At 40.9% G+C, this 26,078-nt stretch overlaps 1 long non-coding RNA gene across 1 annotated transcript in view; it reads right to left on the reverse strand.

The window, feature by feature from the left end:
* Window positions 1-4,457: 4,457 nt before the first annotated feature.
* The window catches only part of LOC143438399 (uncharacterized), a 42,435-nt gene continuing 20,814 nt past the window's right edge, over window positions 4,458-26,078 (reverse strand). Inside the window, exons 3-6 of the long non-coding RNA XR_013107260.1 lie at window positions 8,657-8,730; window positions 6,954-7,053; window positions 5,712-5,854; window positions 4,458-4,590 (exon numbers count right to left, since the gene is read on the reverse strand). This is a non-coding gene — a long non-coding RNA (uncharacterized LOC143438399). The remainder of the gene's footprint in view (window positions 4,591-5,711; window positions 5,855-6,953; window positions 7,054-8,656; window positions 8,731-26,078) is intronic.

Genomic DNA, 26,078 nt, shown 5'->3' on the forward strand with positions numbered 1-26,078 from the left:
CACAGGCAGTCTTTGAAACAGTCTGCTAGCACACTCCTCAACAAATGAATGGCCACAGCTGGGTTACGTTCACACCTGTAAACCAACTACTGACAAAAGAAATACAGCTAATGTCATTAGCCTGAATTAATTACAAGTCACCCCTGAGGCCTCAGCCACTAACCAAACAAATGGAGAAGGTAATGTTTTCTAGATGAACAAAGGTGTTGAACCAACCATAGGATATGTGTTTTTCTTATAAAGACATATCTGTAACTAACTCTATTTTTTGCTATCTAACCCATTGGTTGAACAGTGAAGATGAAATCAAAGCACAAAAGACTGACAAAATATTAGTGCTAAATAGACGAAGCTTTAATGTTAAATGAAAGGAGTTTTAGTCTTACTTTGAAGATTATTCTACTTATGTGATCCTTACCTTAGAGGCTTAATTACTGAATGTTTGAGAATTACCGATTTTCTTTCTTATAGTGACTTTCAACATCTACTAAATGAAACTTGTTCAACTAAATCAAGAATCAGGTGGGTAAAGTTAGAAGAAGGTACCTAAATGTTAATGCAGAGATCTGGGAATGACTTTTCAGAAGTCTCTGCAGAAGCTATGTTCTCACTCAGGACAGACCATCAACATCATAGAGGATTCTGAAAGCAGCTTCCCAGCATGCCCCCCTCACTATTATTCAACATTCCTCAACAGCCTTCCAACCACCTATTCAACTAGCTATTCTTCACTTTTCTATACTCATTTTATCCACAGAGGTATAAAAAGTGAATTAACAGTAGCTTCTCTTCCTTAAAAAGAAGAGGAAATAATGGAAAGGACCTCAATAAATACTTCTCCAAGGAAGGCACCTAAATGACCAGTGAGTATTCAGAAATGGCTAGTCCCAATACTCATCAGAGAAGTGTGAATTACTTATGAACTGACTTATGACCTCACATCTGTTAAAAGGAATGCCAGGAAAATAGATAGATAGATAGATAGATAGATAGATAGATAGATAGATAGATAGATAGATTTCTGTGGTCTAGAAATCCAGAGTATAACTTCAAAGTCACTGAAATTAGTATGTCCCACAGACATCTGCACTCCCATGCCAATTGCTGCAGCCAGGACATGGAACTGAAGTGTGAATCAACAGAAAATAGCATAGAACTTTGAAAAAAGAAAGAAATCTTGCTATGTTCTACAACGTGACTGACAATATGACAAGTAAAATGATCCAGGCACAGAAACACAAGTACCCCATGATCTTGCTTACATGCAAAATATAAAAAAGTTAAACTCACTGATGCAAAATCACCTGTGATTACCAAGGTTTCCCAAGGAGTGGGGAGTGGGCAGATGTTGATCAAAGGACGTAAAATTAGACATTTTACATGACAGGAAACCTAAATTCATAAGGCCTATTGTGTAATCTGACAGTTACAATAAATAACAATGTATTATATACATGCATATATATGTACAGACATACACACACAAAGTGAGAGAGAAAGAAAAAGAGAGAGAAAGAAAGAGGGAGGGAGGGAGGGAGAGAGAGAGAGAGAGAGAGAGAGAGAGAGAATTTAAAAAGATACAAATATATTTCTTTGGAGAATAGTGTTGTTCTCTTTCAGCTGTGTGCCATGGTGGCCTACATCATTTTTATTCCTCGGTTCTGTGATGCCCTAGGGTTTATAGAGACCCTTCCCGGTTACCATCCTCATTAGAATTCATCACAACACAACTCAGTTGCCTCCAAAGTGTAATTCTGGGGCACAAATGAGATAGTCAAAGAAAGATGAGGCATCCAATCCCACTTGAGAAGAGATGGCAACGTCATGAGAACACCAAGAGTGTTAATTCAGTTAGGGAACATAAAATGTAGAACCTCACAGATGAGGCCTCATTCATGAATCTCCACCGACAGCTGGTAGCCATCTCTGTCCATAGGGAAGTGCTACTAGGGGGCAGCAATATCCCCTTGGCTGTCTTTACCCAGTTGTAGGTATAGACTGACTTCAGTTTGTGGGATGAGAAACCTGTTTGAAGTTTTGGGGACAGTCTGAGGGGGAAGTGTGGGGAATTAATATCCTCCTTGCTGCACATGGAAATCTTTTGTTTCCCCTATGGCTTTGACAAGGCAAAGCTAATATTTTGATTTCTTCATGTCAGGCCAATCCTTGACTGTGTTTGACCCCAGGAGAAGAAAGAGGTAGGTGTCAATAGTGACAACTACTAACACATGTTTCCTGTGTTGTCCTTGTGAGTGTAGTTTGTGCCAGCATGCAGAGACGTAGGTATATGCTACCAAAGTGTGTTGCACTAGCCATTTTAATTACAAAGTGGAGATGGAAAATATTGAGTAATTCTGTGCATAACCCCATGGAACATTCTGAAACTATATGTAATTCACAGTGCTGGCTATAACTGTTACTCACCCTCTCTTCACCTGGTAGCAGTGAGGGCTTTGGTCTCTGCTGATGGTCATTCCAGTGAATTTTAGAATGTAGAGGGCCCTGTGCGTTCCTTCCCCTGAAATGTGCAGCTGTCCCACGGACTATAATTATCCTTCCACTGAAGTCCTGATTATTCCACTAACATGCTAGGTGGTCTGCTTTTATGACAGATCACTTCAATGAGTGTTTCTTTATTAAATAATTGGCATTTTCTTTACTAGTATCTTGATTTGAGAATAGATATATCTTCTTCAGAGAACCTCAGTCTACTCTATTAAATATTAGTTATTTACTTATTAAATAATGATAATATAATAAGGTGGAGTGATATACAAGAAGTAAATAGTTTACAGTGCTTATCTTTGGAGACAAAGGAACTTTACTTTTCCTTTCCTCTGCCTTGTGGCTCAGTGTCAGGGTTTGCTTCCTAGGACAAGCAGATGCTGTTCAGGGATCTTCACGGCTTTATGTCTACGTATATCTGATACGACAAATATCAGAGTGTACGTTTTATATGTTGCTCTGTTTGTGTATTTGGTTGTTTACTGATGCTATGGCTCAACCTAGGGCCTCAGAGAAGATAAGCATGTACCAAGCCTACCCCCAATTACCTTATTATACTCTCTCAAATGCAGTCTTGCAAATATTTTGCTCTCACCAAAACAACCTCCTAAGAATAATCTGTGATGCTTAACCACAATGATGCATTTAAATACACACATGCACACACATGCACACACACAGCCTGGGTCGCAAGGAGATGGGTCATATGATCAAAACACGTTGCATGCAAGTTATGAAATTCTCAAAGACTTAGTAAAAGACACACTTTTTAAAATCAGGTGAAGAGCAGCAGGGGAATACACCAGCAGACCTCTGATCTCCACTCTGTATACCCACATGGGTGAACACCCTCACATCTATAATACACAGCATTTATACACAGATACAAAAGAAAACAACCTGAAGTCACCGCTGGGATTGCTAATGCATTCCAGATGTTTGGCCACCTCTTGCTGAAAAGGTGGAAATCAAAATCCTTTTTGTTACAAAGCCCCAAATCCATAAAGATAAAAGAATCCATAACTTGAATGTGAAATAAAAAACTATGTGAAGGTAGCATTGAATCTAACTTAGTTCTTGACAGGTTTTTTTGTTTGTTTTTGTTTTGTTTTTGTTTAGAGCGGAGGGCCGAACCCAGGGCCTTGGGCTTGCTAGGCAAGCACTCTACCACTGAGCTAAATCCCCAATCCCGGTTCTTGACAATTGTTAAGTGGTTACTAACTTGCACAATAGAGCCCAGCTTAACACTCAACCCAAAATGCTACTTCAGAAGACACAAAACTGCACAGAAAGACATTATCTTTTAACTTTCTGTTAACGAAGAGAATGTTCACAAACCACAGTATGATTCAAACAATACAAAAAAAAAGTTTTGCACAGAAGGAAGACATGAAAAATCTACTCAGTCTAACACGTTAAAGTAGAAAGCAGAACACAAATTAATTCAAACAAAGCCACTTCATTTAACCAGGTGGCCAGTTCAAGATCACAGAAACTTTCTTACCATTTTGACCTTGAAAATCTGCCTCTCAAATCACATTAGGGGTGGCTGTGCTTTCTGGTACCAAAGCTTCAAGTTGTTAGTGATCAGCCTGACTCACCATTAGTGATAACACTCAGCCCTAAGTGGTTCCTTCAAGTAAAGAAAGGGCAAGAGCAAAGTAGCCCTGAGATACCCCTTCTTCAACTGAGACCTTGCTCTACTTCCAAGGCAGAACACTGCTTATGAGCAATACGAATAAAACAGACATAAAGGTAGCCAGGCATTCTCATTATTTAAGGAGAATTTTATTCTATGACAATTTACATAATTTTTGAGGCCAAAGTACGACTAGGAATTGCAAAAGAGCTTTGCTCAAGCCATTAGTAGGTAAGGACATTTAGAAAGTGCTCCCAAATGTATTATCAAAATCTCTTCAGAAAACTGTAGTGAATCCTTGCTATGCTTGTTTGCTTTCTGTTGTTGGGATGAAACACTGACAAAAAACTAATTCAGAGAGGAAAGAGTTTATTTCAACTTACAAGTTATAGTTCATCATGGAGGGAAGCCAGGTCAGAATTCAAGGCAGGAACTGGAGGCAGGAACTGAAGCAGACATCATGGAGGAATACTGATTACTGGTTTGTTCCCAATGGGATTCTCAGCTTGCTTGCTTGCTCCCTTTCTTTCTCCCTTTCTCTCTTTCTCTCTCTCTTTCTCTCTTTCTTTCTCCCTCTCTCTCTTTCTCTCTTTCTTTCTCACTTTCTCTCTTTCTCCCCTTCTTTCTTTCTTTCTTTCCTTCTTTTTTCCTTTCTTCCTTCCTTCCTTCTTTTCTTTTTAGTTTAATTTAAAAAATGATCTATTTTGATCATGTTTTTCATTTTTGAAGGGACACTAGCCCACTTTAACATGTGGCTCTGGCAGGCCTTGCCCTTCTCCCCCATTCCCTCTGTCTTGCTAAAAAACATTAGATTAGATTCCTAAAGATAGCAGGCAAGGTCAGTTCCGCTTTTTGGCCACTACCTCCTTCTGAGGCTGATTACCAAGGTCCATCTATCAAAGTATTGAAGTCCAGCAATGAAAAGTCCCTTTTGGCTCACATAATTAACATGCTCAATCAAAAGTAAACACTTCATCCTAACACACAGCTTCCCCTTTACTTTTATACACTGCTATTTTCCTATGTTCCATGTCTGTCTCTTCTCTACCCAGAGGCTGTACTTTGTCCCACTTTGGAACAAATATTCCCGCCCTCTCTCCCTTGTTCTCTTCACCTTCTTCCTTGTCCTCTATCTCCTGTCTTTGTCTCTTATTTCTGCTCTTTGTTCCTCTGAGGCAAATAAATGTCCTTCATGCTGAACATTGATCCTGGGGGTCCTGAGTCAATAATGACCCCTTAAAATCTTCCTCAACTCCTCCCAGATTCTTCCGACCTCCCTACTTACCCAACTTTATGCTTTCTCTCCTTCCCTGCTCTGTTTCACTCTTTTTTTTAAAAAGAAACAAAACAAAAGACAAAAAAAAATTTCCACAAAAACCATAACAGGCTAAAGAACAATGAGATTTTTAAAATGCCCAAACAAAGCAAAATGAAACAAAAAGTCTACAAAAATATTATTGGGTTTATTTTAAGATGGCCAACTACTCCTAGACATAAGCCTATCCAGGATTCTTGGTTGATATATCCAGTGACACCCCTTTGAAGAAAGTTGAATTTTTTCTTTTACCAGTAGGTTTTCAGTTGGTTAGGAGTGGGACCACATGTCCATTCCCCATCCGTGCTGAGATCTTCTTTGGCTTGAGATTCTGCAGACCTTGTCCACACTTCTGCACTCTCTGCAAGCTCACACATATATTCATCCTGTTATTCCTGGAAGACACTGTTTTCTTGGAGTCATCTATCACCACCAGCTCTTATAATTTTCCTGCCTCCTCTTTTGCATAGATCCCTCTAATCCTTGAGAGGAGAGATTTGATGAGGACATCCCACTTAGGACTGAGCTCTCCTAAGTCTCTCCCTCTCTCTTTGTCTGAGTGAGACACTGATCTATGGGTAGAGCATACGTCATTAGGAAACACTTTATCACTCTGTTCCTTTGGTAGAATCACAGTAGTAGCTTTTCCCCTAAGCCCATAACATACCTAGTCTCAGGTTCTTGCCATTTTAGAATGGGTAGGTATGGAATCTAACTTATGGAGTAGGCCTTAAATCCATTCAAAAAGTAATTGATTGTTCCTATAATCTTTGTGTCACTATTCACCAGTATCCTGAAAAAAAAAAGTCACTGTTGTAGGTCACAGGTATTGTAGGTGGAAGATGAGTACCTTTCTCCCCTGATACCATGCAGCCACCATGCAGTACCATGGACACTAGTCAGCAGGGACTAAACTCCTAGTTAGGTACCAGCTTGATTTCTCCATGTTTGATGACATAAATAAGTGCAGTGTTCAACAATAGGGCTTCGCCATCAGATTGTAGAAAATAATCAATAGCCTTGGCAAAGGCCTGTGATGTTTGAAGGGGTTCTATGGAGCACCTTTGGCCAAGAATTCATTTTGTGGCTTAAGATGTCTACTTTGGGAGTTGTCTCCCCTGTTATTTGGTGAGTCTATTCAGATTTCTTTTATATATGCATATATTTTAGGAAGCTTCTATGGTAGTTAAGTTTCCATGTTTTTTTTCAAATGGCCTCAAGTATTAGTAGTCCCTCCCATATTCCCACCATTACCCTTCTCTCCCATCCCCCTGCCTATTAAATCTACATATTTTAATTCCCCCTTTAGCTCCTCATAATGCTGTATTTCCTCTTTCTTGAGAGATCCTCTCCCCAAACCCACACCCCCAGTCCTTTGCTAAATACCTAACCTCTGTAGCTATTAAGATTGTAGCACATATTACAGAGGTTTAAAAGATAGCATTCACATATAAGAGAAAACATACAATATTTGTCTTTTGGGTTCTGTCTTACCTCACTCAGGATGTTTTGGTTTTTGTTGTTTGGGAGCTTGGGGGGTGGTTGTTGTTGTCATCTGTCTATTTGTTTTGTTTTTCTAGCTCAGTCCATTTACCTGCAAATTTAATAATTGCATTTTTCTTGATAAGTGAATGCTATTGCAATATCATCCTGCTTAAGAAAGAATAAAGAATACAATCCAGGGCCACCTGCTCAGAAATGACATCCCAAACAATAAGCTAGACTCTCCCACATTTGATTATTTTTTTGCTGCAATAATATGAGGTTTATTGATGATAAGATGATAACCAGTATACTGGGGCTCCCCTACATGCAGGTAAGAGGAACCCCGAATTGGAGCTAAAAGCAGCTTTTATACCATTTTTTACAGAGTTCACAGGGACAGTTAATTACTTCTTAAACAGTAACCATAAAGGATTTCAAACAGCCATTCCCAGGCCTGGTTTCCATTCCCAGCCCCCCCCCCTTTTTTTTAGTAACTCAAATTTGTACCTTATCTTTTAAAACAAAGAGGGTCAGCTTAAGTGGCTTCTGTTTACCCAGGTGTACTGTGTTAGGGGCTCATCTCCCTGATAAACTCCTATCTTGGGTCTTTCTTCCTGGAATGTTTGTTTGAGTCTTTGGAATGTGCTTCTCCTGGGATGTGCCTTGCTCTCCCACATTTGAAATTAAGAAAATGCTCTACAAGCATGCCCACAGGCCAATCTGATGGAAACAGTTTCTCAATTAAGGTTCCCTGTACCATGGTGACTGCAGTTTGTGATGTCTTGACCAAAACTAACCAGCTCACTTTATCACTTACTGTGCCTGCAATTTGTTTTGTTTTTAATGTTTTCATGAAAGGTGGCATATCACTATGAAATGTATTACTCATTATTGGTGACCCATATGATGAAGAGAAAACCTTTTCCACAAAGAATAATGGGGTGAATTCAGGGTCAGGGGATAACGGATTGGAGTGTGATCTCAGAATCCTGTAATTCATTACTGGAGTCTGGTTCTGAGCTCCTGAAACCACTGTGACCTGAGGGCCTAAGAGTAGAAGTTGAAACAACTTCAAATTTGTTAATTATTCAAGTATGTTAACTAGTCATATGAACTTTCCAATCTACCTCTTTCATAAGCTTGCTGTTTTTAACCAGAGTCAGGGAAATCCCTAAATCTTCAAGTATAAACAAATTTCCACCAATGTGTTCCTGATTAGTACCACAGTGTCTAATATGTGCTGAGAACCCAGATTCCAGGAGATAGGAAAGCACTCAATACTCCCCTCCCCAGTTTGAAGAATACAGTTAATCAATAGAGGATGTTGTTAGCTGTCTGTGAAAGAACTGTTTTATTGCTGTGACAAGTTTCATTTTTTTTAATAAAAAAGGAAGCATCAATAATTCCCCCCAAGGAATAAAAAGCAACAATTTATAGCAACAGAATCCAGAGAAAAGATCCATCTAAATCTCCCAACAAAATAGTAAGGTACAGGAATATGAGCCTTACCAGCCAAGGGTTTCCAAGCCCACCTAGACAAGCTGATACAAAAGAAACTCCAGAGGGGAAACATTGATGCCTCCTAATTCAGTAAATTCCTTGGAGAAGATTCAGCAGACCAAAGCAAGTCTCTTCTCCTCTCTCACCACACCCTCTCCTCATGCCAATGTCTGCCCACTCTTACCACAAAGTAACCTTTTTGAAAGCCATACCTCTGGCCCCTAGGCCACCACAGCCACCAAGTTCCTTTTTCTGTCCTCAAGTTCAAGGTTCTCCATCCCTGCATCTTAAAAAAGAATACATCAAACACCTGAACAAGCGTTATTTGACTTCTCTTCATTTCTAGTGGCAGAAAGCTAAGCAAGATTCTACATCACTCTAACCCCAGAGACAAGCAGAGTGCCTAATAAGTCACAGGTGCTGGGCCTCACAGGGCCAGGACAGCTCCAACCCACACCCTCAACATCCCCTGCAGCCTGACTTCTCCAAACCTAAGGATTGTTTGAGATTATGAGATCATATACTGTGCTTGACACTGAGGGACTGTAATGATTTCCCCTTAAACTAACACCATGAGAATGGAGCAGAGAGTGTGACAGTACGCAGCATCCCTGACATCTCCCAGTCATTGATGGACCAATGATTGTATGCTTGTTTTCCCACGCATAGAGGAACTTTTCTTTGTGTTGTCTTTCAATGGTAAAACTAGAGCCTCTCTCCTGGGTTACAGGAGAATAGAGGGGATGTTATCGAATGAATTCCAACTGTGCAGAAATGCTAATATGTGACTACTTCCAATAAACCTCAACTTAATAATTGCCAAGTCTAGACACTATAGATGTATATAAGTTCACAGGCTGTGCTCCTCTTTCCCAATATATTGTCGGCTTCTCCACATTTGCTGCAGGGACCAATAACTAAACTCTCAAGATGATCTTAATGAAGTACACCGCTGAGTGGTGGCTCATCACAGCAGGAAACTCCCATAAGAATCTTTAAAGATATACTCATGTTCATGCTTCAACCTTTTATGAAGTTTGTCTCTGAACCTCCAAGACAAACAGAAGCTGTACAGTAAGACTTCCTGAGAGAGAAATAATGAATCAGGGAGATGTGCAAACCCAACTAGCTCCACGAGGTTCTGTCAAACAGCTGTTAGTTGAAGTAAGTTCTGTAATCTACCAGGTGATTTTTTTTTTACAATACACTCTGAGTTAAGAGGTACTAACTTCCACTTCTGGCATTTCTTTTGAAATGGTTTGTCCATATGAATTTGAGGATGCTTGGTTGCCTACACTACACATGTGTTTTGACTGGTCCATATGCTTTAACTTACAAAGATTCTGGCAGAGAGTAAGACTCAAAAACCTTTCAATGTCACTTCCGGAACACTGAAGCTGGCCCAGAGGCAGAGGGCAGCAAGTGAACCTGGATTCTCAACTCTTTATTTTGACACAATATAAACAAAGCTGAGGCTGTGGCACATGGTTCTGAAAATCGGTTCTTGGCCTCCTTTGGGTAGGGAGACATTGCAGTTGACATGCAATTATAAAATGAATTTGGATTTTTCAGTTTCCTCCCTGGAGCCTTTAGGAAATAGAAGCAAAGCAATGAGAAATTGCTCTGTTCTGTTGGACTTGATAGGCTTCAACAACTTCAGTTATCTCCGTGCTATCTGAGATCAGCAGGGACTTCTGAAGACTTGGCTCTGTCTTCGGTTGATAAGCATGGGACTTCTGACGGGAGTCCAGCCAATCCCTTGGATTTCATTAGAATTTATTTTAAAAAAATAAATAAATAAACAGAGGCAGAAAGATCTTTCTGCTGCAGGGACCAGCTGTATTTTCTCAGTGACGGTAGGATGACACCACAGTGAATTCAAATACTTCAACACAGAGTTCTTTACTCTGGAGCCAGCCCACAGTCATTTCCTCCATCCTCTCTGCTTTCCAAAAATGTGTGTCATCACCTGCTCTCCCATTCCTTGGAAGCGTCATCTTGGGAAGGGTACTAAATCTTCCTCATCCTTCATTATCTTCATTTGAAAAAATGCTAAAGTTATATGAGGATTAAGCTAAGTGCTTATAGAACTTAGCATAAAGTTCTTTGGTGGCTATTACAATGTTTTTTTTTTTCATTTTCAGCTCTTTTCTCTTGATAATAACAAATTTACAATGTAGGTTTTAGTTTTATCTAAATAACAGTAATTACTATATAAATAATAGGAGAGACTGCCATTGGAAAGGGTATCATACTCAGACCTTACTAGAGGGGAACCCTGCCACACTGTTAAACCACACAGAATCTGCACAGTTAGGCAGAAGTTAGAGGAGGCAGAAAGCTGGAGGAAACAAGAGAGAATATAAAAACATGTCAAGATTTGTATAGGTGGGAGAAGAGGTCCTTGGTCCAGTGAAGACTGGATGGATGCCCCAGTATGGGGGAATTCGAAGGCAGGGAGATGGGAGTGGGTGGGTTAGTGGGGGCACACTCTCATAGAAGCAGGAGGAGGGGAGATGGGATAAGGGATGTCTGGGGAAGGGAAATGGGCAAAGGGGATAACATCTGAAATGTAAATAAATAAAATATCCAATAAAAAAGATGTACTACCTTGAGTATTTCAGAACTCTAGAACAGAGGAATGTCTTGTCCCTAACCCAAAGGGTTGATGAAGGCCAAAGGACAGTGGGTGGAGCAGGACAGCCCAAAGGAAGAAGTAAATTGTGATGTTGTATAGCTGCTTCCTCAAGATTGAAACAGTCTTTTCTGTAGAGAAGACACAGGGGGACCCAAGAAACTCACAAAATATACAAAATTAATAAGGCTACCTATACAATTATATGAGCAGTAACAGTCTATATGGAAGGGGAAATGTCGATGGAGTGGGCCTCACAGAATTGTTGCAGAGGCCCCAGTGATTCAGCTTACACAATCACACTTCACCTATGTTCCTGATGCAGCTGCCTAAGTCATACAACAAGCTGCCTACTCATGACCCTGTAACTCCACTATCACCCTACTGATCTCAGTCTATCTGATTTCAGATAGGGAAAGAACTGCAACTTCCACATCATTTCAAGGTATTGAAACAACCCAGAGAGGTAGAGGAGGCAGCCCAAAGCAAAGCAGCATGCTCGAAAGGTGTGTTGCCTTCTTCTTTCTGAACCCAGATGGTCACCCAATGTCTTCTTGAGGTGTTGTGAGAGTGGTGGGCTGACAAGGAGAGGCACAATGGCCCCTCGTCTTCTCAGAGTTCTAAAGCAGCTGAAGAAGACTCAAGGGCAGATAGAAGGGGATAAACATATCAAAAGTATAGTGACTGAAACAGAACTACCACAGTACAGCATGTATCTGCAGGTACAATCAAGTTTCTAATACACAGATGGATGTGCCTTCTCACAGGTTCATGGACAGAGCTGGAGGACAACAGACCTTTCTGTTGGGAAGAAGGAATGCGTGACCCAAGAATTAACTGTTTTGAGAAAACCAAGACAAGAAGGCTAGGAGCCAGCTCGTTCCGGTTTGCTCTCTCAACGAGATCAATAGCTACTACTCCTTTGGAAACAAAGAGCATAGGGTAGTGGAAAGATGGCAGCTACCTGTCTTCTAGAGAAGGAAGAATTATTATTACTATTCCCATTTATTATTGCTGTCGGCTGCCATAGACCACAATTTTATGATAAGAAGGGAGGGAATGATTCTTCTTAGAGACATCCATTCCTTTTCTACGAGCAGCCTGTACCTAGTACATAAAGGACAGCAGTTCTGTGCTGGGCCTTGATGGGACAGAGATGCTTACTTTCCTAATCCAGGTTATCAGTGGGAAGGGAGCATAAGTCCATTGTGTTATGCATGTACTAACTGCAGGAATTCTATGGTAAAATGGCTCACATAGGTTTGTATACCTGAATCCTTGGTCCCCTGTTAGAGGAAATGTCTGGGAAGGACTAAGAGGTGTGATTTTGTTGGACGAGGTATGTTTATGTCAGTTGGAGTTCTCTCTATGTTTTTCTCTGTCTCTCTCTCTTTGTCTTCCTCTGTCTCTGTCGCTCTCTGTCTCTCTTTAGGTCTGTGTCTCTCTGTCTCTCTCTGTCTCTCTCTGTGTCTCTCTATCTCTTTCTCTGTCTCTCTTTATCTCTGTGTCTCTCTGTCTCTCTGTCTCTGTCTCTCTTTCTGTATTTCTCTGTCTTTCTCTGTCTCTTTGTCTGTCTGTCTCTCTCTCTTTATCTCTCATTAGATGTAAGTTCCTGTCAACTGTTCCAGTGCCATAATTGCCTGCCTGCTATCTTGTTCATAGACTTAACCTCTGAAGCTGTAAACAAGCTCCCAGTGGTGTTTTCTTTTATGGGTTGCTTGGTCATGGTGTTTCATCATATCAATAGATCATAACTAAGGCAAATAAAATGATAACTTATGAAAAACTAAATAAATAGTTCCTGCTACATGCTAACCTATGTAATCTAAGTATAAGGCACATACATGGATTTTTGAAAGGAAAACATCTTAGACAAGATAATCATCATTTCTAAGGCAATTGTGCTAAAGTTAAGTGTGTAGTGACTTGGTACATAACATACAAGCATACTGTCATCATTTACGTGGGTTTCCTGAGAGAATTGAATCTTATTTAGACTTTAAACTGTGTCTAGACAGAGGAGGAAAATTTTCAGAAGAAGGAGACAGCTCCCTGAAAAGCCTTCATATAAGAGGGTTTGAAGTAGACTAGGGAAGTCTTGGCTGTGGGTAAATTTGTCCAACAAGGCATGGCAATGTTGTCAAAGTGGCAATCTGAGATTTAGGTGCTAGAAGACTGGTCCCAATAGGCAACGTTGAAGTGGCACAACTTTAAGAGGTGGGCATAATGACCAAGTGTAGATCATGGGAGATATTACCCTCTGAAAAGATTAACACCCATTCCAAGGGACCCCAGGCAGTCACTGGGTTGTGAGCTCCTGAGTTGTGAGCTCTTTTTATAAGAACAATGTTGGGTAACCCTTGAGTCTCTCTGCCTTCCTGTCTTACTATGTGATGTTTCCCTCTCTCATGTACTCCCACCATGATACCTTTTTTGCTATAACAATAAAAAAATGCATTACATTACATGTTTGAATATACAAATAACTACAAATTTAAAAAATCACTGGAAAGCTAAATGTCATTTGAGAAAAAGTTGAGCCTAGAAGTTTACTTTACACAAGAAAAATATTATATATCTCCACCAACCATGACGATGATAGAAACAAGCTGTGCATTTCAGAATCACTTTGTTTATGCTTTGGAAATATTACAAGTAAGCATAGTAAAATATAACCTGATAAAAATTATAGCTTGAGAATTCAAGAATGGGGAGATCAGACATTTAAGTTAAGAAAACAAAATGATTTACTAGAATGTGATAAATATAGATAAGTGACAGGCTAAGAGATACTGGCCAACCAAGGGTGGTCCAGATGGCAATCCGGGTAAGAATGAGTTCCGTACAAATCCTTCCCCATCATGGAGCATGGAGCTTTCAAAGATTGGTGCCACTAAGTAGTACATAGAGGGATTTGAAATAACACAAGTAATTTCCTCTGGTTTTGTTGCATGCTTGCCAAAAAATGTTCCTCTTACTTTTACTTCCAATGAGCTGTTTATGGAGAGACTTACCCCAAGCCATCATAGGAAGTTAACAGTTTTTGCATTGGAGAGCAATAAAAAGATGGAAGAATGATAATATTGTATTGCATATAAGCATCAACTTGACAAATTTAAAAAATATATATTGAAGCAGTTTTAGCAAACGAAAAAAGGAAGTTATTATTATGCATAGAGAATATTAGAGTTGTTTCCTTCTTGGTCTGAGGGTAGCATTGCTCCTGCCGATGAAGGGTCAACAGGCTTCCAGCTGATAATCTATGACATCTGTCTAAATTAAGAAGACAGCACTGGAGCACTGAACAGACATGGGGCTTGGGAAAAACATCCAGCAATCAAGATTGTTTCTTGAAAACACCTCAGACATATCAGCCAACCTGCTGCATTCACAACCTAAATGGCCACTGCCACAGCCCCATAGGTCCCAGAGACAAGAACAGAGTGGGCATGGAACAAAGCAGTCTTCTCAAAGTCACTTTCTACAGATAAACCTTCAATACCGTTTTTCTCAGAACACTGGGAACACTGAAGCCACCCTTGGCCGTGGTTGTCTGTGCAAACAACCCTGCCAAATCTCTCTGGGACAGATCTGCCCCCCTTTTGTTTTTGTTACTGCACATCCTATTCCTCAGCTGAAACTCTATTGAACATCATAAGATTAATCTAGTCTAATAAATATCCCCCAAGAAGCATGCTTGGCACAAACATATACTCCCGAGAGTCATTAAGATGAAATCTCCCTATTGTTGGAGGAGGCTATGCACAGAGAACAAAATGTTTGGCTCCTTCACCAGCATGCTTCTGAAGCATGACAGAGTGGCAGCCTTTCCTAGGAGAGAATGAACCCCTGAAATGAGTCACTGCAATGCTGGAAATAGGAATCCATGTGGGACACCACGAATACTTCCTTTCTGATCAGCAAGGTTCCACAGAACTGGCACATTCTCAGCTATGTGACATGATCTGAAACCAAGTTCCTTAGTGGGGGGGTCTCTTTACTTCCTCTCACTCTGACAACCTAGAGGCTGAACCTACCTGGAGAGTGATGCTATCTGAAGCATTTGTGACTGCTTCGAAGAAGAGGTGCTGCCTGCCCCTCCTCACAGACTCTTCCGTTCTCAGAGGAAGAGTGGGAGCTTTGCAAGGTTCCTGGCTTTTGCCTTGCCTTTCTCCAGTGGCAGAAACAAACCCACAGCAGCAAACAGCAAAAGTAGGGTCTATGGGTCACATGCAACAGCTGTGAGTGCACATAGTTTCCCTTTTTTAGTGCACACAGCGCCTGAGGCTGCACAGATCTAGTGTGCAGAGTGACTGGGACAGACAGGGTCTGTCCTCTAGCAGTTCTACAGGGTTGGTTCATGTTTGTCTCCACCTCACACATGGAGAAACTGAGTATCTCAATGGTTGTGCACTTTTATAAGGTAGCTGAGGTGATCTATGAATGCAGCAATGGTTCTCCATTAGGGCAGAGTTTGTTCCATGAGACACTGGGCAATTTCTGTGGATCCCAGAAGGGGAGCTAGAACCTACATCCAATACATACAAGCTCAGAGGTACTGCTATGCACTGTGAAATAGACAACACACCCACACAGTAAACACCCATCCAGCTTTACATGTCAGGAGCACTGAGACTAAGAAACCTTACTGGAAGGATTATGTGGTCAACATCAACACTGAAATGGCAGTGGTGTCTTCTAGATGACATCTATCATGAGTCTGCTCTGAAAGAAAAGGGAAAGGAGCAACATGGTTTTCATTTGGTGTGATTTGGGCAAGATCTTCTTAAGACCTTCTTTGACAGAAGTCCTAGGACACAATGTGAGCCTGATCCCTAAGCAGGGATCACATTTCTGAGACCATCTAGGATGTGTACAAATAAGTTGTGAAAGAGCAAGCTGGACAAGAAGTGGTTCTTCTAATACCACTCTTTACTGACTCTAAACTACAGGAGATGGGCCAAACCAGCAAACATATATACGTGCAGAAGCCAGAGTACCACCTGGCTGTACAAAGAACCCTACCCACTCTTGCACACAAGCAGTAGGTGGACATGGAGACACAAAAACAATGTCCTCCCTACTGAAAACTAGATATAACACAAGGGGTCCACCACAAGCCAGTCCTTACCTTCCTGATGTTTTCTCAAACTTCAGACAGGTTTGTATCATGTGCAGGAAGTTTAAAGAGGCAGAGTAATTGTACAAGAAGAGATAGCAGGATTTGACTCAAGCTCCATCATCTCATACCTGACCTAGGCCTGCTCAGCTGGACCTTTTCCAAAGAGGACCATTGCCCAGGGCTGACCATGCCTCAGGCATCTGGTGAACATTCGTTTCCTTTTAGTCTTGTTGGTGGTAGTGTTTTGTTTTGGGGCTTTGTTTTGTTTTTTGAGGTTTTGTTTTTTGTTTTTCTGTTTTGTTTTGTTTTAAAGACAGTGCAGGTCAAGAAAACTAGATGTAAACCTTCTATATAGTCAAGATGTCCTGGTCCCCAGAGTCCAAGGAAGCCTTACTGTAGTGGGGATGGTTCCTGTTACGTTATTTCTCTTGTCAGACTGTTAAAGCTCTCCTTACATCTGAGTTCCTTAACACATCCCCCTAACAAGTAAAACATCAGAAAGTGAGCAGAGATGGGGGTGACAAGGCCTCTCCATCTCCCACTGAGAAAGTGTCACCAGGATCAGACAGAACCGAAAGTAACTGGCCTGACCTTCATCTGGAAATCTAGAGAAAATTCTCATCCTTTCCATAGAAAGGTTATATACCAGTCAGCTTCCTGCCTGACTAACATCCCAACAGTAGCTGGAAAGAGTGAAACACCTCAACTTGACCAGCCCCACCCACACTGTAGCTCCTACCTTTCCCAAGAGCCAGGTCGACAAATCCCATCACGTCTTTCCTGACCCATACACCATACTGATGACATAAAAAGCAACAGTAAACAACAAGAGAGTCATAAATGTGGAATGGGTACACTTAGATTGAAGCCTACCTCTGCCACCTATCAGGTGGCAAACTGGGCAATTCACTTTAAAACCTTCCATTGTCTAATCAATACCAGAATAGTAATTTGGACTGTCTGAGCAGCACCACAGGCTGGATGTGAGAATCAGATTCAACAAAACTTCAAATGGGTCTGTGGGAACAGCTGATTCATAAATCATTTCTTATCTTCCTTAGACACCAGCTCCTGAGTCAGAGTGCCCCTCCCTCTTTAAGTTCCTGGTATAGCCTCTGAGACCTCCAGAGAGGTGACTAAGAGTCATTCTACCTTATATTCCTGATGCCCATTAGCATGAGAAGGCCTGGGCCACTATTCTGATCTCAGTAGGGAACACTGGTTATCTATCTCAGGCTCCTTCAACATCTACTGCCTAACATACCTAACTGCATGAGATTGTCTTGAAGGACTGGGCATTAGACAAATTCCCTGGTAGGCAGACAAATATATAGGGAGAGAGGCCATGACTAGGTAATAAAGATGGGGGAATTTCCAAGATGGGTGGCTTCTTCCTTACCCTTTTGACCTGAGACAAAAGCCTGTCAACTTAAAACAAATGCCTTGTAGTCTTTTTCTCCTGCCTGCTGATGGGCTGGCTCTAGAGGCTGGAGCAGGACCTGTGATGCAACAGTTACAGACCCATCAATCATCCTATCAAGAACCCTGGACTGCAACATGCTAATGTGGTGCAATGGAGAGAAATTCCCCTTTCCATTCAACCACAGTTACAGTCTGAGGCCAGTCCAGTCCTGACTTGCTTCAAGGCTGCAAGAGCCCTGACACAGATGGGGCATCTAGCCAGGAACTGGTGCTTCCTGAATGGCTGTGTGGCTGAGAAAGGGATGATAAAGTTGAAGGGTCAGTCACAGAGATGGCATCTGCAGAACCTGATAGGATACAAGGACAGCTACTCTTCTCCTTTTGAGCACAATAAGCTCAGCCAGGAAGATTACTCCCATGCAGGGGGATTTACCAGCTGCCTCCTCTCCACTCCTGCCCTGCTCAGCGTCTCCCACTCTTGCATTCTTTCCATTCTCTTCTCAAGAAGGCAAATGCCTTTTCTGGTATGGAAGTTGTGAAGGGGGATGGAGAATCATTCCAGTTCATTGGTTATGTTCTAAAATGTGTTTGGTCTTTAAAAACACATTTATCTAAGCACTGAAAGGTTGTAGGATTAAATTCATCATGCAGAATCCCAAGTCAGTCCTGCATTTCCTGATCTATATATGACCAGATCAGTTTCCTGGTAGTTTGCAAAGGGCATGTCACCCTTTTGCCATTTTACCCTGGAGACTGAGTGTGATTTTCTTGTGTGATCTGTATGGCAGAAATGAGAAGTGCACAGACAGTCCCTGTCCTTTCCTCAGAAAGCAGCTCTGGATACCACTGTGCTGTGGGGTTTTGTTACTCTTAGTTGCTCTCGCACTAACCCTGCCCCTTCAGTGTACTGCCAGCCCTGGAGAAACACAGGTCTTCTCTCCTTCACTAACTACAGAAAAGCTGGAGCTGGCAGCCATGGGAATGTGACTGAGAAAGAACTGAGGAAGACTTGCTGGGTGAGAACACAGGGCAGGGGCTTTCTCTCACACAATGAGATTCTATTTATTCTTATGGGCGAAGTGGAGACAAAGAACATCTGCCTCCCTTACTTCCTATAAGGAATCATTCCTACTTTGGTCTTCTAGCCCATCTTCCTCACAGGCTGGAAGCGGGTCAGAGGCTTTCAGAACTTGCTGCTCTGTACCTTGGCAGTATCTAATGGTTCTTACTGCTGTGTTGTTCCTCTCCAGAACAGTCATCTCATATCACAATCCTCCCAGAGTCCTCTTTCTATGACAACACCTGGCTGGCAGGGTCTTGGGAGCTTAGGAAACACTATTCTTAGATTAACAGGCCAGGGACCATAATGTTACTTAATATATGAGCCCCTGACAACCTCTATAGCTGGAAAGATGCTTAACTTCCCTTGCCTTTCACAACATAAAGGATATAGGAGATATTTACCCTATACAATATTCATCTACTTACTCTACACTGTACTCATCCATCCCTAAGGTATGCTCTATCTCCCCTCTAGGAGTCAAAAGGATTAATATTGCAGATGAGAAATGCAGCTTGCAGATAAGAGAAATGCCAATTGTATCTTTTGATACTCGAATACTTCTTCCAAGAACACTTATCATAGTCATTGTAAAATCAAGAAGAAAACACAGCTACTAAACTATATATGATCAGACTGTGCTAGAAAGACATGGTGGGACATTCTGGTGTAGACAATTCTAGTATAGACAATTCTGGTATAGAAACCAGAAGCTCCCAAATATCCATAAATGAATTTTGGATATACTATAGATGAGAAGAAAGAAAGGCTGAAAGTTTTTAATAACCCTTCTGTGTCCAAACTCTCACCTTGTTGAGGGGATGCAGAGGCTAGAGTTAATACCAGAAAGTCCATGAACTAAATAATTAGTACAGTCAGATATAACATCAGGCTAAATATGCAGAGGTAATTCACTCGAGCTAAGGTTCATACACATCATAGCCCACTGAGTAAACAGATGTGGACTAAAGGCATTATATCCTGCGGTCCCTAGACAATGAGGTAATTGAAATTGTAACTCAAGCTCGTACAGCTGAAGTAGTAACCCAAGCCTCAGTACAATAATTTTGAAGAGGAAGCCTTCAGGATGTGATTAAGTCCTGAGCCAAATGCTTACTTTCTTCTCCCTCTCTCTAAGTGAGGATACAGGAAGATGAGAGCCATCTGCTGTTCAGAAGTCTTCTGCCAGAAACCAACTCTTGGATACCCTGATCTCAGACCTGCAGCCTCCAAACTAGGGCGAAATAAATTTCTGTTGTTAGAGAATAGGAGATGAGTCAGGAAGTAAAAGAATTTGATGTGCAAACATTATGATCTGAGTTCAAATTCACAGAAGCTACATAAAAGTCACATGCAGTAGCATGATGCTCTATAATCCCAGAATTCCTGTGGTCTGCATCCAAACACAAATGCAAACACACACACACACACACACACACACATACACACATACTTTTTTTAAAAAAATTGTTGTTTTCTAGTTTTACAGTAATCTTTAGTATAATAAGGTTATTATAGACTGCTCTAGTTAGGGTTACTATTGCTGTGACAAAACACCAAGGTAGCCCTTTCCTCCTCAAATTGCTTTGGTCATGATATTTCAATAGTAACCCTAACTAGGACACATAGAAATACTACCGTATCAAGGAAAATATCCATGCCATATTGACTTATTAATTAAAGTAATCCTTAATAAGGATACATGCTAAGAATGGGATGCTGTGATTCATAACTATAATCTAAGAATGGAACTTGATAAGAGAGAAGGAGTTTTACAAGTCTGAGCCCATTTGGGCTGCATAATGAGTTTGAAAACAACCTGGGTTACAATGTGTGGCCATCCCAACATATACAAACAAAACATGCACCATATTCTGGGTATTGTGAAAGTCAGCATAAGACAGGAAATAAGACAACAACAGCTGTCTAGAGATCAGAGAGCACACATTCCAGGACCAGACCAGAGGAAGCCACAAAAAGTGAGATGTAGAAATGGGGGACTACAAAGAAAGATGCGCATTCCAAAGATGTCTGGGCAGACCCTGACATGATTTAGAAGTCTAAATGAAACAAGCATCTGCTCCAGGCAAAAAGCTTTTCCTGTGATTCTAGCTGAGGCAAGACTCCCTTACCAAATGGTACAGTCTACGTGCTGTGCACACTGACTCCCCCAGCTCATTCCCGCCTTCTACCTCTCTGGTTAGTGCACCTCTACTACTTTGTCTTCTCCAAAAATAAACATATGTGCTCACCAAGTAAGGCTTCTGGTTAGTCAAGTGCTCCTCTTTTTTATTTAGGGCCAACTCTTATCTTTCCTTCCTCCTTCTAGTTCCCCCTCCCTATATTCCTTCCCAGGGTAGAACTAATTAGAACAACAAGAACAAATCGTCCATTATTATGATTCTAGCAAAGAGTTTTCTAGTGGTGCATAAAACTCCGTATTACACATTTATTATATGGACGGGAGGAGAAATGTGCTGCTTAAAGTACCTGGGAAGCACCTCTGTGTGTGTGGTTTGAGGTAGGTCATTTTTATTCAGTAAATATTTTGTAATAGTGTATTACACACAAGAATAAGATCTTGACAATATGCTACTACTTCTATCCTAACCACTCTTGACTCCTGACCATTGCCCTATTCACATGACTGAGAGTTTTAGACAGGTGAACCTCTCAAGCCCTCATTCCTCACATCCACCCATCTGTCAGACAACTGTCTTCTTAACCTTCTACACACAAGGAACTGAGGAGAATCAAAAGTGTTTTTCTCTACACTTTTCAGCCACATTTTGCTTAGGAGCATAATGAACATGCTTCAAAAAGGGGTTTATTAGATTAGCTTATATGATATAGTCTGGATAGTCTAACAAATATTGTCTCACTAGAGAACCTGAGAACCTTGTAGCTCAGTCCATAGATGGATTTTTATGGTAGCTCATCTATAGACTGGATGAATAATGCAGGGCTGAGTACCTGGAAAGTTTTTGGAAAGTTGTATCCCAGAGCTGAGTATGAATTTCAGTGAAGTAATGCAGCAGAAACAGATTCAAAGTAGATGAATGTGCCAGCAAGAGTGAAGACAAGTAGGCAAAGGTAAATCCTCCTTATTCCAGCTTTTATCTGGATACCCACCAAAGATGCCGTGCACATTTAGTACCAGGTTTCCCCGATTCAAATAATATAACCAAGAAGATCCCTCACAGAAGTACCCAGTTGCTTGCCTCTTAAATGATTCCAGATCCAATCAGCATGACAACCATGATTCGCCATCATCATGCCTCTTCTTGATTCTGAATCTTTGGTCTGTCTTTGATATGTCAAATATCTCCCTCAGGTCCCAGGGTGGTGATACCATGCTCACACTCCTCTCTGCTATGCATATAGGTACATATTAATCCTAGCCTTGGCTACGTGAGCCTTAATCCTGTACCAATTCGCCCACTTAGATTCTCTTCACACCCTTCTTTCTGCTGCTCAGACATACGAACGTCATTTCCTTCTCAGCCCACAGTATAGATTTTCTTTACTGAAAGGTAAAAATTAAATTAATAAAAATAAATTAAGACTCAAAAAAACAGGTAATGTATTCATGAGTCTATTTGCTGTGCTCATTTGAACAAAGACAGGGCCCTGCTCCTGTCTGCACTCAGCAATTAGGTTACATGATAGCAACCCCTGTGTGGTTTACCTTTATTCCTGAGCCACTTTGGTTTAACAAATTTTAACTGTGAGCCAATATAAAGCCCTTCCAGAAAGTAACTGGGCATTTTTAAGCAGGCCAATGGGAACACTGCTTTGTACTTTTTAAGTAACCAATGCCTGTTCGCCCTACAGTCATCTTCCAGCAGCGGTGTCCAGAAGTAGAAAAAAGAAGGGAAAGGCCATTGGCCTCACTTTGCATGTCACCTTTCACCCTCTGGGAAGATAGAAGAATAATTTCTGGTCACAAGGAATTATGCTTTGGGGGAGAGTTTATTCTTTCAACTTTCCTATTTATGGTTTAAAGTGAAGGATAGGGGATCCCATGAATGTCACTAGACACTCTTGAATCAACCCTTCTCTGCCTAGTATGCCATGTCACTAATGAAGAGTAGAACAGTATAGAGTGAGCTCTAACAGCCACTGGACAAAGCTCACCCATGTCTTCTTCTTGCCTGTACTTCAACAGACAAAATGGTAGCTGTCATGCATTCTCACCCAACCACCTTACTGATGTGGCTTATTAAAATGCCAGTTTTTCTCTTTCATAGATGTTCTTCTAGGATGGAACTAAAACTTGCTGTCATAAGGTTAAAATTACATCTTACACACAGTGTCTATCTGTGCCTATGTCTAAAATAAGATTTAGTCTGATTTCAGAAAACACAAAGATATTGCCATGTAGACTTTTACATGTTTTTCTTCTTAGTGCTTAAAAAGAACAAGAACCTCACAAGGTACAGTCATTTAGTAACCTTTCAGAGAAGTATGCTTATTCCAGAATCTAGCAACACTCAAGTCCTTTGCAACATGTTTTAATATATACACATCATGTCACATAATTTATTGTCAATGTATTATCTGTAGTGTCCACTGTATACATAGTTGTTCTACTACTATATTGTCTAGGAAATAAGGACAAAGAAACTAACTGCACATATTCTTTAGCAATGTAATTCTTCTCATGTATATGAGTATGGTAGACATTCATGTTTGTATGCATGTTCAAGTGTGTTTGGGTATATATATATATATATATATATATATATATATATATATGTCTGTAAGCACATATGTTTGTATATGTGAAGGGCCCAGGTTGATGATGGGAATCCTCCTTGATCACTTTTCCATGTTTTTTTTTTGAGGGAAGGTCTCTATACTATAGATATATTAAGACAATACAATATGAATTTCATCATATATAGATAAAGAGTGTAATTTTCTTGCCATGTGTCTATGGGCATGGTGTCATTCACTGGAGCACAATCAACTTGTCAAAGGTGCTTAAGCCAACAGATTCTCCCTGTCATAGCAACCACTGACAGTATCTCAGCTATGGGCACAGGTTCAGCAGCCCCTATTTCCTGGAATGTTGATTGACTTGATGAGTGCAGGTGTCTTTCCATGTTTAGAAGACTGACCCTCCTTGACCCTTGGCTTTTCTAATCTTTCCACTCTCTGTTCTGTGAAGTTCCCTGAGTCATGTGAGGATGGGACAAGATATTGATGTTACATTTACACCTGAGCACAACACAGAAACTTGCTCTCTGTGATTTGGTCATTTGTGAGTTTCTGCACTAACTTCTGTCACTGCATGAAGAGACTTTTCTGAGGACTGGGAGCTGCAGTGATCTATAGAGATAGACACATATTTACAGAGAAGTGAGATCTCTTCATTTAGCAAAATAATCATAGGGTAACTGCTAGGGCCCAGGAGCTCTCCAACCATGGGGATATTCACCGTACTAGGCATGAGTGTCATCCTGTAGAACAGGTCCTAAATAAAATCAGAAGGCAGTTGGTTAGCTGCTTAAAACTTATGACCCTATTGCACCCATGGGCCTATCTTGCAAGATAAGCATTTCTGTAGCTCACAAGGTTAATATCTGGGTAAGCCTATTGATGACTTTTCTCCACCAGCAACTTACATAGCATATTCTGGCGTTACAAAGGCTAGCTAGAGGAGGAAATCTTGCAAATCAATATAAGCTTGCTCTCTCCTTACCTAGAGACTAAGATGCATAGTGTATTCAGCAACAGTCTTCTGCATCAGGTTCCGGTTGGATGTTAATAGCAATAGCAACAGCAGCCTATATTGTTCTATGGGCTCTAGAACATCCTTGAACAACACCTCAAGGGAGATAGATATCTTACACCTGACACTGGGATTTTTATTTAAAAGGAACAGTCTTCCATGTATAATGTAACTCCCACTAAATTTGTGTGTGTGTGTGTGTGTGTGTGTGTGTGTGTGTGTGTGTGTGTGTGTGTGTTTAAAACAGTAGGTTTCCATATGGCTTTTTCAAACACACTTGGTGTTACACCACTTTGGCCCTACCATCCCATCCTTCCCCCAACCTAAACTCTAAGTAATAAATAGAAAAGATTCAGCTAACTACATTTGCCAAGCACAGGAGTTACAATAGTCTTTTGGGGACTCTAGACAAAAGGTAAATCTCTTTATTAAAACTTACTGAGTAAAGACCCTTAATCTTTATTTTTCTTAACCCTAGTTGGTACCACTCTCTATTATATGACTGGAGACCCTCACAGTTTTAGGTATCTTGGCAGTTAATTGTTGATCTACCAGTCTGATGCTTAAGCCTCATCCACTGCACCGGGCAGCTGTGTACAGAATCCTCTGGCATCTGGAGATCGGTCATTGCTCGTGATGGGGAGCTCATTTTCTTCCACAGCATCTTTCTCTATGTTTATGGCTGTGTGCTTCAGAGTCATCCCATAAATACTTTATCTATTTCACAGACACTATAAATCACACACCTGCTTATATAAATGTTGCTCCGACCTGCACCAGTTTTTAAAACAATAAGATGCCACCCAAATTTAGGCATTATTCGAGCAAGAGTCACTGTAGTTTTATGGAGGAGAAAATGAGGTTTAAATAATGATAGCTAGAGGCTAGAGAGGATAGCTTAGTATATAAAATGCTTGCCATCTATGCATGAGAACCTGAGTTAAGGGGAAAACTGGGCATATTGGTATATGCTTGCAAGACCAATGTTAAGAAACGGACAGGCAACTCCCTAGGACTTGCCTGCCAGCCTAGCCTGCTCAGCAAGCTCTAGGCCTGATAAGAAAGTCTGCCTCAAAAACAAGGAGAATGACTCCTGGGAACTAACACTCAAGGTTGATCTCTGGCTGCCACACATGTGCATATTCATGTGCCTGTGACCACACACACATACACACAACCGTACACATACACACATACATACAGATACCTATGGCAAATAATATAGTAAGTTCATCAACTAATGAATGACACAGTTGAACCAGAACTCAGATCTTCTGCTTCATAGTAACTCTTCAAACACACGTCATTCTCAACCAGGGAGATGTAATCTCTTTATAAGGCAATACAGTCTTTTTTTTATTAAATTATTTATTTACTTATTTTATGTATGTGGGTACACCGTCACTGTCTTCAGACACACCAGAAGAGGGCATCAGATCCCATTATAGATGGTTGTGACCCACCATGTGGTTGCTGGGAACCGAACTCAGAACTTCTGGAAGAGCAGTCAGTGCCCTTAACCACTGAGCCATGTCTCCAGCTCCAAGGCAATACAGTCTTGTCTTACCATCTATGATGAAAAATTGACCCCAAGACTTCCTATATAACAAATATGTTCAAGGTTCCCATAAAAATGAAAATACTGTATGTATGCTATG

The sequence above is a fragment of the Arvicanthis niloticus genome, chromosome 25 (assembly GCF_011762505.2).
Source record: "Arvicanthis niloticus isolate mArvNil1 chromosome 25, mArvNil1.pat.X, whole genome shotgun sequence".
NCBI lineage: Eukaryota > Metazoa > Chordata > Mammalia > Rodentia > Muridae > Arvicanthis > Arvicanthis niloticus.